General features: G+C 47.6%; 2 protein-coding genes across 2 annotated transcripts in view; one reads left to right on the top strand and one right to left on the bottom strand.

Moving 5' to 3' along the window:
• The window catches only part of SYN3 (synapsin III), a gene marked incomplete at its 3' end in the record, with an annotated part of 453972 nt that overhangs the window by 268739 nt on the left and 173118 nt on the right, over positions 1-12115 (bottom strand). The window lies entirely within an intron of this gene.
• The window catches only part of TIMP3 (TIMP metallopeptidase inhibitor 3), a 57042-nt gene that overhangs the window by 31434 nt on the left and 13493 nt on the right, over positions 1-12115 (top strand). The window lies entirely within an intron of this gene.

Raw genomic sequence — 12115 nt, forward strand, 5'->3', positions numbered from 1 at the left:
TACAAAGGCCCCCGAGGCCTTGCAGCTGAGCAGGATTAGACCAGGGCTGCGGATAAGTTGTCCAGAAAAGTTTGCTTGTTCCTCAACCCCCTCCCCCTGCCCCTCCCCCCGTTCTCCGTGGTCCTCAGGCTGGTGCTCCCCTCCCCAAACCACGAAGCTTTAGGCTGATTACTGGACTTCTCTGTTTTGGGAAGTTAACCCCACCTCGAAGTTCTCAGCATCTTGGTTTATATGAGTCCTTCTCTGATAATTCAGCCTTAAGAATTTTCCTTTTCTCTGAATTTCTGAAGCATTCGACTTCCTGGCTGAATGTCCAGGTTTGTGCAATGTCAAGTTGTAGGAAGATGAGTGAGCTTTGCTGTCAGGTGTATGTGGATTTAATTCCTAGCCGTGTAACCTCTGACATGTTTCTTCTCTCTCCTGAGTCATGTTTTCTTTATTGACCCAATGGAAATCATGCTACATATCTTGCAAGTTGGTTTTAAGGATTAGGTATAACATTTGTAAGGTTTTGTTTCCTACGTGTTTCCACCACCTGACACAGTGCCTGGCACGTGGTAGTCACTCAGGAGTTACTTACTGAGTGAACAAGAGGCTCAGGCACTATGGATTGTACTCAGAAGGTGTTCAAGGGGTAGGTGGTCTTCTTTACTACTGACACCATCACCCAATCACGCTGTTAGGCCAGGGCAGGTTGTTCAAAAATACCAAGGATTGACTTTATGAAATTCTGCCATTACTCACTTTGATCAAAAAGGGCAGCAGTTAGCATTCTTTACTTACTTATTTTCTTGAAAACGGAGATTGGCCTCCTTAAAAGGCACTTAGACCTTATCTCCAGCCATTCCTCCACACCCTCAGGGCTAGCTACCCCTGGTAACTGGCTTAGAGCTTGAAAACCTGTAGTCTGGCCTTGTTTTTTTTCATACCTGTCTTGGTCTGAGTGCCCACTACCTGGGTACCGTGGTTGTGAGCTGGCGGGGAGGTTCCGAGTAAGCTGTGATGGGAAAGCACCTGCTTTCAATGGGACCCTCCAAGCTATGTCCATTTGGTGTCCACAGTCTTTCTGACTGAAGTTAAAGAGAGGACGGAGAAGCCCTGACTGTTTTACAAGCTACCCAAAGGGTAAGTTATAAATGTACCAGGGTCTTCTTGGTATCTGTTCTGTATAATCCCCAGAGACGGAGCAGAGAGCAGACACTGCTGCTTGTTCAAATCACAACAAAGTCTCCCACCGTCCTTGATGCATTTTGGGAACAGATTCACTGTGTCTGCAAAGACCCATCTGCAGGTCTGGTGTGCAAACAAGGGAAGTCCCTTGGCTTAATGGTCCCTCGGCTTTGTGTTCCTGGACCTATCCTGGAGGCCCTCAGCTCTCCTAGCAAACAAATCCCAATTAGCAGAAAAGTAAAATAAATGCTATAGACGACTCCTGAGATGTTGCCAGCTGTTCTGGTCTCACAAAATGACCTGACCTGAAAGCTCCAAGTTCTGAGAACCATTCGTCGGCGTGGTATTTTTCTGGGCACTGCTTCAAAGGGGCCGTGGTTGAAGACCAGGATGCTATTCTGGTGGCCTCTTGTGTGGGATAAAGTTTCCCATGGGCCCCCGGGGAGGGCTGGAACTCTCGGAGGGAGGTGTTCTGGGCACCCCTCACCCATATGCCTGCATGACAGTGGACCTCTTGAACTGAGTGGGGTGGAACCTTCCAGAGGCTGGCATGCACTCTGGATTCTGGGACACACTGGAGCTGAGCCAGACAAAACACCCAAGGAAAACTGCTGGAAGAGGTTAATGGGCTTGAGAGGAGGGTGTGGGGGAGACTGATTCATTAAATCTTAACTTTGAAGATCATAAATAGGATGTGAACTGGAATGGGATCACTGGTGAGTCTGATGCCAAGTGGGGCAAACAAGGCCTGGTCTTGTTTCTAAGGGTTTCTTGAGGCCCTGGGCACCTACCCATTTGGGCACATGTTATCCTCAGGGCTGCTGGCAGGGACAAAGTGATAAGTCTCCATCACTGCTCCCAAAGAGTGGAAACCCCCCTGAGAAATAACATTGTCACACGTTGGAGCAAGACCCCCACACACACAAGCCAAGCATCCCTGCCTACCTCTTGGCTTCCACCGTCCCCTGCCCCTTGTCGCACACTCTGCTTTCTGTCATTGTAACGACAGGTTAGGCTCTCCCACCTCCAGGCCTTTGCCTCTGGTCCCTCCTCTACCTGAAGGCCTTTTGCTTCTCTTTTTCTTGGCTAACTTATGGTGATTTCTCAGATCCCAGCTCAGGCAGGACGTCTCCCCCAGACATGTCCACAGTACCACCAGGCCTGGATTCAAGGCTGACTCACCTGGGGAGTGAGCACCATCTTTGAAGAGGGATGGTGTTTGTGTGATCTGGGTTTCTAGGAGGCCCCTAAGGTGACGGCCCCACAGTGTTCACCGAGCATAATCAGAATCGCTTTTGCTCTGCAAAGCGTGGTCAGGAGGGGAGTGTCAGCGCCCCAAACACAGAGTGTGCCTAGCTTGGCAGGGTGTGTCTGCTGCATGCCCCTGTGGCTCTCTGACTAGGACCACCTGGCTTCTCATCTCACAAGATAGAAATAAGCTTCCTTGAGGTAGGGACTCCCTCTACCTGCTGACTGCTGAACCCCAAGGCATAGCACAGGACCTGAGACATGTAGTCCCTCAAACACTTCTGAATGAATAGCACGAGTGAATGAATTAATTCCAAGTACTCATGACAGAGGAGGAGGAGGAGGAGGAGAAGGAGGAGGGAGAGGGAGAGGAGGAGGAGGAAGGAGAAGGGGTGGGTACCACTGACCTCCTTTAGGATGCTGAGCCTTGGGTTTCTCATCTGTGGGCGGAATTTGGGTACTGACCCTCTGCAGAGACATGTTAACTGGGGTGTCCTGTAATAGGACCCCGTGACTCACCTCTTTGGATATGAATCTTCAGTATTTGGGGACCAGGGTCCCATTTCGGCTTCTCATGCTTTTCCCTGCCTCCCTCTTCTTTTCTGGGTGACCCTTAGGAGCTAGGGCTCCTGACTCCCACTCCAAGAGCCTAAACATGAAACCATCCCTGTCTCCCTTTATTTTATTACCTTTGATTCTCTCCTGCAGCATCATTAATTCCTCTAATCATTCCTTCATTCAACAAACATTCTTGGGGGACCCCTGCCACATTCTAGGTGCTGGAGTCCCAGATGCAGCCCCTACTGTCTAGTATCTCAGGCTAGTGAGCACCAAGGAACTGATCATTAAGAAATTAGTATGGCCTGGGATGGATAGAAAGCTTCCAGGAGGAGGTGGCATTTCAGCTGGGTGGGTCTTGCAGGAAGACAGATGTGTGAACAGAGGCATGAGGAGAAAGTCATCCTCGCAGAGACAAGGGCCATCACAGGAAAGGTCAGTGTAGTGGGGGGATGCAGTGGGGGTGATGGAGGCTGTGGAGGGTAGGACTTGAGGTGGGGTCCCAGCTCAGGACAGCAGGATATATGTCGCTGAGCTCTTCAGAATAATCCTTTTGATGTTGGGAAACCAGGGAGGCTTAGGTGGGGATGTATGTGGATTGTTGCTCCTAACTGTTCTTGGGAGAATGTGGGGGGTTATGGGAGAAGGACCACCTTTCCCACTTTCTGTGCTCTGGGGTATTGACACTCCCCTGCTGACCAGTTTGCAGAGCAAAAGCCTCTGTGACTCTAGCCATGCTTGGTGAATACTTTGGGGCAGTTGCCTTACTGGCCTCCTAGAAACCCAGAGCACACAAACACCATATCTCTTCAAAGTTGGTCATCGGCCCCAGGTGAGTCAGACCCGAATCCAAGAACCAGCCAGCCCTGGGACTTTGCCCTGTCCTAGGCCAAATGATCCTTATCCTTCCCCCAAATTGGCTGTGGCCACTGGCAGAAATTGAGAGTAGCTGACTTTACAAGTAGTTGGGTTAGAAATGAAATGTATTAATCCCAAGTCTAGGCATGTGCCCAGGTAGTGACTCTTAAATTTTGTCTTTTAAAAGTTTAAAATTGAGGTCACCACTTAAAACATGAAAGCAGGAGTGAGATGTAGATTTTGTTTGTGTTCCCTTTTAAATCATTTCAAAGTTCCAGGCAACTTGACCTTTCTGGGCCTGTGTTCCCTTTCCTCCCTTCTCTGGCCCCTTCGTTTCACATACAACAGATGTCAGAGGGGGTCCTTGTGTGTTTCCTGGCCTGCTCAAGCAGAAATCCAGTGCCTACAAGGTGAGGAGAGCTAGGACGCTGCCAGGCCCCTCCTCCCCTTTGCCAGGAGCCCCAGGACAGGACATCCCTAGGACAGTCTTGCCTGGGGGACCCCAGCACACAGGCAGGGACTGAGAAACAAGAGTCTCTGTGCAGAAAGAAGTTTTAATATCCTCTGGGTTTTAATAGCTTTCTCTGAGATGGAAACTTGGGTTGAAATGATTTGCAGCTCTCCAGATTTTTCTGACTGTGTGTGTACTTGGGTTTATTTTTAGCTGCAGGGGTTCATTTCTCGCCAAAAAACCTGCTTAAATAAAACCAAAATTAATATTTTTACTTAATGGAAAGAGTTAGTCAGGACAGGCTTTGAACTGGAGACTCCCTATCTTGATTGGGAGTGCATCTTAAGGGTCTGACTGTGGCTTTGACATCAAAAAAAGGGCCTTTGAAACTGACCAGAGGAGGATGCAGGAAGAGCCTACTTGTGAGACTTCTCTGAGGAGCATTCTTCCTCACACAGGCTGCCCCCCACCCCCGGCCCGCACCCCTCAAGTTTTCTAGGGCCATCTTCCTGGAAAGGCGGGATTCTGCTCACTCCCAGCTGTTTTCCTTAGGCTCTCCCCAAGTCTGGTCCAGGTTTCTGCTTCCTCTGGATTCAGATAAAGCATACTGAGTCTCTTCTCCAGAATGGGCTAAGACCCAAATCAGCTGCCATCTCCAGGGAGCCCCCGACACCCTTCCCTGGGACAGGCTTCACCCCTCTTTGTGGCATACCAGCTGTGTCTGCCAGACTCCAATGCCATTCACCTGTTTCCTTTCCTGTCTTTTGTAACTCTGGCCCCGAGTTCCTTCAGGGCCTCATTTATCTCCAGGTTCCTGTGAGTCTAGCACAATACTCAGTAAACGATCATTGGACAGATGCTTATCTGACCCTAAGAACTGGGACCTGCCATTATCCCCTTTCTGATGGAATAAGGCTCAGAAAGACATGGTCATTTGCCAGAACTTGCTCAGAGGACTTATTTATCTATTTTTTTAAAATTGCCCTCCATGTGGGTGGCAATTTTAGCTTCACGTATTCATCAAATACATGGAGCCTGTCTCTTCTGGTTGCTTGGGCTACAGCAGTTACGGAACAAAGACCCTGCCCGCTCATGAGGCTTCCATTCTAGTGGGGGGAGATAATCAATGAACAAACAAGGTCTGTATAGTATGGCAGATGGTGGCTGGTGCTTTGAGCTTTGAGCACAGTAAGGCTGGCCAGCAGATACAGGGAGTGCTTGGGGGAGGGATGCTGGGGGATCAGGGGAGGCACCCTGACCAGGTGATATTTGAAACCAGGTGAGGGAGGGAGCCCTGTGGCTACAGAAGAAAGAGTGTTCCAGCAGGAGCAGTTGCAAAGGCAAAGGCCCAGAGAGGATGGGTTGTTTGGGGTGAAGAAAAAGTAGGAAGGAGATGGGGTGCTGGTGTGGAACGAGTTGCCATTTCCCGAGATGGGGCCGATGGGAGGCCTAGGTGTGGATGAGGGCCGTTATTAGGAGCTTGGTTTTAGATGGGTTGAATCTGAGATCTCTTATTAGACTTCTAGGTATAGATGTAGACTAAATGTAGACTGTTGGATATATGAGTCAAAGGTCATGGGAGTTCTGGGTTGGAGGCTGCAAAAATGTGGGAGCTGTCAGTTGTACAGATGGTATGAACGTCACATGCTGGATATGAATAAGAGGAGGACAAAGAACCCACTGCTGACTGGACTGAGCACCATGGAGGTCATGGGTGACCTTGACGAGAGCTGCTTTGGTAGAGTGGAGGAGGAGCATTAGGTCATCATAAGAACCTTTTGAGCTTGGTAATCATCACACCAATTTATAGGCTGGGATGGGAAGTGACTTGCCCAAGGTCACATAGTGACAGGGCAGTGACTTCATTCAGGTCCCATGTGCTGCATGCATGTTCATTTCAGTGTATCATGGCCACTTCCATAGGGGTTTTCTTGATCTGACCTTTGAGCTTCTGAGTTTTTCTAGAGGGGCTTTTGGGGTTTGGGGTGGTGATAACGAAATGGGCTGGCAACCAGAAAGATTCAGTTAGGGCAGGCCCCTCAGGCCTCTGCCCCCCACCCTTAATTCCTAAGGCCCTTTTCTCAAACATGGACATCATCAAAGTGTCATCAAAGTGCCCAGAGAGGCAGCAGATAACTGAGGAGGAGCTCGAAAAGGCCCTGGAGGTGGATACTAAAGATCTCAGCAAATGAAGAAATGCTGAATCGCAAGAATCTTTTGGGTCCCTGGTTGTCTTCCTCTGATTAGTGCATTTGAGAATCTACAAGTACTCACCATCAGCAACACGGTAGTATATTATCTGTTTAGCTTCAGGGTTACAAAGTGCCTTTTTACATGTGCACTGTCTCATCTAATTAATCATTCTGATTAACCTCAGACTCATAGTGTTGTGAGAAACCTCATGGATCATCAGGTTTTGTGGTTTCTAAGTTGTTTTCCTTCCACAAAAACCTTGCTAGGGAGCACAGGATGCTAAACAGATGATAGATACTCTGTTACACTGCTAATAGTGATTACTTGTGGATTCCTACTACTAATCAGAGGACATGTGTGAGTGATTGGAAAGGAAAGTGGGTAGTCAAGGAGATGTGGAGGTCAGTGGGGGATTATAAGGGGGCCCTCCCTCCTAGGGACAGTCCTCCTCTCTGATGCTTAGTAGTGCTGACAGTGGGGGTGGGGAGGTGCAGAAAGATTATGAACTCTTGCAATCAGTACAAATCTCATGGAAAGGTTTTGAGGCAGTCTGCTTTCTTGGGGGACACCAATTTCCTTTTTCCCTCTGGGATGCAAAACTGCCCTCAGGGTATCTGATCTTCTGTTCCATAGGTGGAAAATGGGGACAATAAAAGCCACCTCATAGGGTTGCCATGAGGACAGAGTGAGATAACGTGTACACATTGCTTGGCACATCAGCGGGGTTCAATGCATGGTAGTTGTTACCAATGCGTTCTAGTTCCTCCCCTCTTCCCTAGACTTACTGATGTGATGCAATGAAAGGCAAGGAGCTGAGGGTGAATTAGTGGGTGAGCAGCTGGAGAAGCAAGAGAGCCTGGCTCTGCCCTCCTTGCAGAGGCTAAAATGCAGACTGTCCACAGTGCACAGGAAGTGAGAATTGCTTAGTGGCTGAGCCAGGTGGGCTGGGGGATCTCCTTTACTGTGAGTACGCAGGCCTCAGAAAGGAACTTTCCTTTGCCATCCTGTGAGGATGACAACTGGGAAATAAACATCAGGTGACCATTAGACAAGCTGGATTGCAGACATCCCTCCTTCCTGATTTCTCGAGTGCTTCCATGGGAGTGGGCATCATTTTAACACTCCCAGACCCCTCTCTTCCTTAAGTCCAGGCCTGAAAGACAGGTGAGCCCAGAGTCTAGGCTTTTGTGCCTACCTAGGTCCTGCCTGCTGCCGTCAGAACAGTACCTTCTCTGGGGTTGACACTAACACTGATTTCTGCTTTTGGAGAAATTCATTCTGTCTACTGGCCAGGTGTACCTTAGTTATCCTCACTGTTCTTCTAAAGACCATACCTTAAGCCAGCAAAATCATTCTACAGGGCCTTTGAGAGACAGGTATGGGGCAATGTGTGTGTGTGGCTGGGGGAGAGGTAGTATCTCACCCACTAGATGGCTGAATCAACTCCTACATCATGGAGAGGATCTGTACTGCTCTTGACAGGATGCTAAGATGGGCAGAATCTGGAGTCTTCAGTTGGTGTACATTAATCCAGTTAAGGGATCCTTGCTCCCAAACCTAGCCAAACTCAGCCTTCCAGCCCACTGGTAGGAAAGTCCAACAATCAGTTTGGAGTAGAAAGGTCTGGATTTGATTGAAGCTAGTTGGATGGGAGGTGGAAGGAGAGGGTGAGCGGCAGGGGCCAGCTCATGGGTGTTTTATCCCTCTTTGAATATTCTGATGAACAGCAGATGTGCAATTTCTGGACACACCAGTAAGCTGCACTGGAAGCAGAATCCTGTTGGCATCAAAATTGGTTTTTGTTCAAAACTTATGCTGCTTGTGGTCTACATTACCATGGATGGGTGGGGGCAGGCAGCACACAATTATTTCTGGAAGGGATGTGCCTTGTTTTTGCAAGCTCTTATTATTCCTCCCCCAATAAAAAAAAATTATTGAAAGGAAGGAAAGATAATTCTATAGATCTATACATTTGTACCTGGATCCTAAGGTGTATGATGTATTTAAGACGGCCCCACATACATTTATGTATCTATGTGCCAATAATATAAGTAGACATAGCCTCGCCAGTTTCTTCTTACATGCTTTTACATTAAAATATTTCTTTTGACCTCCACACTCAGAAGCCCAGGAGCATAAAAGGCTCCAAGACTGAGATTCAGGCTACACCTCACCCCCACTTCTCTGACTGGTGCTAGCCATGAACTTTTAAACTTTGCCTTCCCGCTAGACTGTACGAGGTGGGAAATGGGACTTCTATGTCTTGTCGTCACCTCCAGCAGTACCCAACCCATTTTCCCAGACGCCAACCCAGTTCACGCCCACGTAGGTTTACCTGCTGGAGGACACTAGGGAGATAGCGTGGGCGCCGCTCCACAGCATGGAGGAGAATAAAGAAAACCTGTGTCCAGCTAAGCCCGTCTGTAAAGTGGGCTTCCAGCCACATCAAGATGGTGGGAACGGCCAGACGTGCTGCCAGCTCCAAGTTTGGAACCATTTTCTGTTGTTGCTGAACCGTGACCTCCCTGCACCTCCCCTGTTCACTCTGGTCCCTGGGCCAGCCAACGCCTTGGGGGCACCCTGATTGCCAAACAGGAAAGTAAAAAATAGCACACATTTGAATTGCAGAGGAAAAACTGAAGCAAATAAAGACATTAATTCACAGACCAAATAGGCGGATTTGGGGTTGGCCAGCGATTTTACTTTGGAAGGACTTTGCGAATCTATGTGGGAGAGCAGAATGTTATTTAATTTTAGTTCAGTTTAATGCAGTTTTGTTTTTGTAAGGAGAACGCTGGTGTGGCCTCTGCACTGGGTCATCTCTGCTTCAATCTTTCTGGACCATGACCATGGGATCTTGTTTGGTACTGGCAGGTCACTCTTGGGCTACTATGGATGATGAGATGGGACAGGTACCTATGATGGAGTGGGTGCTCCAGGCCTAAATAACACCTTTAAGTTTGTTTTGACAAGTTAATGTGTGCTCCCCCACCTCTCCCTGAAATTTTACAAGACCAGAGTATTTTGATCAGCTTACCTTTCTCCTCATCCTAAGCAGAACCCCCAGGTTTTAGCTTATAGTGCATGTTAGAAGCCTAAAGATACTCTGTATGGACACACATAACAAAAGTCATGGTAGTGGTGGTAATGCTAATAACAGTGACAGCAAACACATAGGGTTTGGGATGGGCCACACACTGTCCTCAGTGTTTGTGCTACTTAACCCTCACAGCAACTTTATGAGATACTGTCATAGATTAGGAAACAAAGGCACAGAGGGGCTTAGTAACTTTCCTAAGGTCACACAGCACCAGTGCTGGGATTCAAACCCAGGCAGTCAGGCTCCAGGGACCTGGCTCTTCAATGCTATGTCATGTTGCTGCTCTACTAGTAATAAGTATATCACTTATAAGCCACGTGATGGGCACTGGGTCAAGACAATCAGAGATATTTAGGAGGAAGGAGCTCTGGGGACACAGGGGTTTGCCTGAGGCTGCATGGTAATGGTGGAACTCAAACTCAAATGTGGCTTCCTGATTACAAAAACTTACTCTCTTTTCCCTGAACTATTCTCAGATGAAAAGGTTCCAAGCTCAGACCATTTCGGGGTAAGGAAGGAATTGACTCACTGTGCATGCGGAAGCTTCCAGAAGTACCCAGCTTTATAGGCCAGGTCTGCTTATGACATGTTATGTCTAAATGAAGTCAAGCCATTTTTGAGCCAGGAAAGGGTAGACGTTGCTATTTAAAGGAATCCCTTTTGCTTTTTTTCCTCCCAAGGCAAAGACTCACTCCTTCTTTTACCTTCTGTATTAATGAAGAAGCAGAAGATGGAGCCAAATCAATTCAGGAAGAATCAATAGGAAAGTCCTGGCAGACATGCCTTCTGCCCAACAGTTAAGCTGTTACAACCTGCCTGTGGGAGTTAATGTAGAGGAAATAGTCCCTGGGGCCTCTGGGAGGATGGCTCCCTGCCAAGGATGCTGTTTCAAAGTCAGACACAGAGGTGGGGGCAGAATCTTTAGGGAACTTGGCCTGGGATCTTGCCAAGCTCTCGTTTTTACAGCAGACTTGGAAACAGCCACTTGCCTCTTCCCAAATTGAGCTGCCTCTGCTGAATTGCTAACTTTGCCACTGGGCTCCGTGTTTTGCCATCCCTGGCAAGTAAGGTTTGGAGGGGCCATTGATTCATCTGGATCCTGACTTCAAGTCTGACTGGGAGAATAGGCTCCAAGCTCATCTGGGAAGAAACAGGATAGGATTCAGCTGGGGTAGGGGAGTTGGTTCCTAGTAAGGAAATTTTTAAGAGATTAGAGACAAGGAATTGAGAAACATGGTGGGACAACCAAAACGGGGAAGGATAACGGAGCTACCAGAATAGGCAGGTAGGGGTGTGTGTGTGTAGGGGGGTGTGTGTGTGTGTAAAGGGTAAGCTGTTTAACAAACATTTATTGAGCACCTGCTCTTTTTTGGGCTAAGTGCAATGTGAGGTAAGAAAGAGTGATAAGATCCTAGAGCTGGAAGAGTTCAATTTGTGATTCAAACACGGCTGCTATAAATGCAAAATCCACTCCATTCTGGTCAAAGTCCTAGCATGAGAGCATAGAGCCCCCTTTGATGGAGACACTCTCTGCCCCCATGACAGCACCGCCTCAATCCCCGACTTTGTTGCTAGTTCTTGTTATTAGATGACTTGTTCTTTGGCTGAGCCAATGAACGCAACTTCTTTGCAGTTTCTGAGTTCTGTCTTCAATATCTGTCCACTTGCTGGTTTGACAAATATTTGAAGATAGCTTCTTCACATACAATAGAAAAAGAAGCCTCTTATAATCTCCAGGTCAATCCCTCTCTTCTCTGTGTTCTTACTGCATGTAGTAAATGCCTTTCTTCCAGCCTTTGTCACACTGGGTCTGTCTAATTACTTTTGTATACATAGTCGACTAATATTTACTGAGCAACTCCCTTCTACCAGATGTTGTAGTAAGAAATTTCATAAGGTTTTTTGCTTAATCCTCATTCCAATTCCCTGACATAGGTAGTACATCCTCTTTACAGATAAGAAAATTGAGGCTCAAAATGAGGAAATGGTTTCACTTCTCTGTCAGTTTCCTCATCTGTGTAATGTGGATGCTAATACTGACCTTGTAAGGCAGTTGTGAGGAGTAAATAAGTAAAATGTACTCTTGCATATAGTAGGTGTGCGATAAATGGGAGCTATTTTTTCCAGTAACAATCCTTCCATGGGTCAGCCCATCCCATTTTTATCAATGATGATGATAATAATGATGATATTAATAACATTAATATACACTCTGTCCAAGACATAGTGCTGAGAGTTTTTCACACGCATTATCTTGCCCAATTCCTTCAATTCAGGTAACTGGTAACATTATTATCCTGTTCTGGAGAAGAGGAAATTGGAGGCCAGAAACAAAGTTACTTGCCCACAGTCATAATAGCCATAAAGAACAGGGCTGGGATTGGAAGAGTCTGGTTGGCTCCTAAGCCTCTGCTCCCAAGTGCTTCTTCCTCTACCACATCCTTATTGAGCTGCTCTCTACTGCATCCCTTGCCATCTAAGTGCTGGGGACCAAGGGCCCCATCAGAGTGCCAACTGGGGCATGGAGGTCAAACTGG

This window comes from Grampus griseus, assembly GCF_964374135.1.
Source record: "Grampus griseus genome assembly, chromosome: 11".
NCBI lineage: Eukaryota > Metazoa > Chordata > Mammalia > Artiodactyla > Delphinidae > Grampus > Grampus griseus.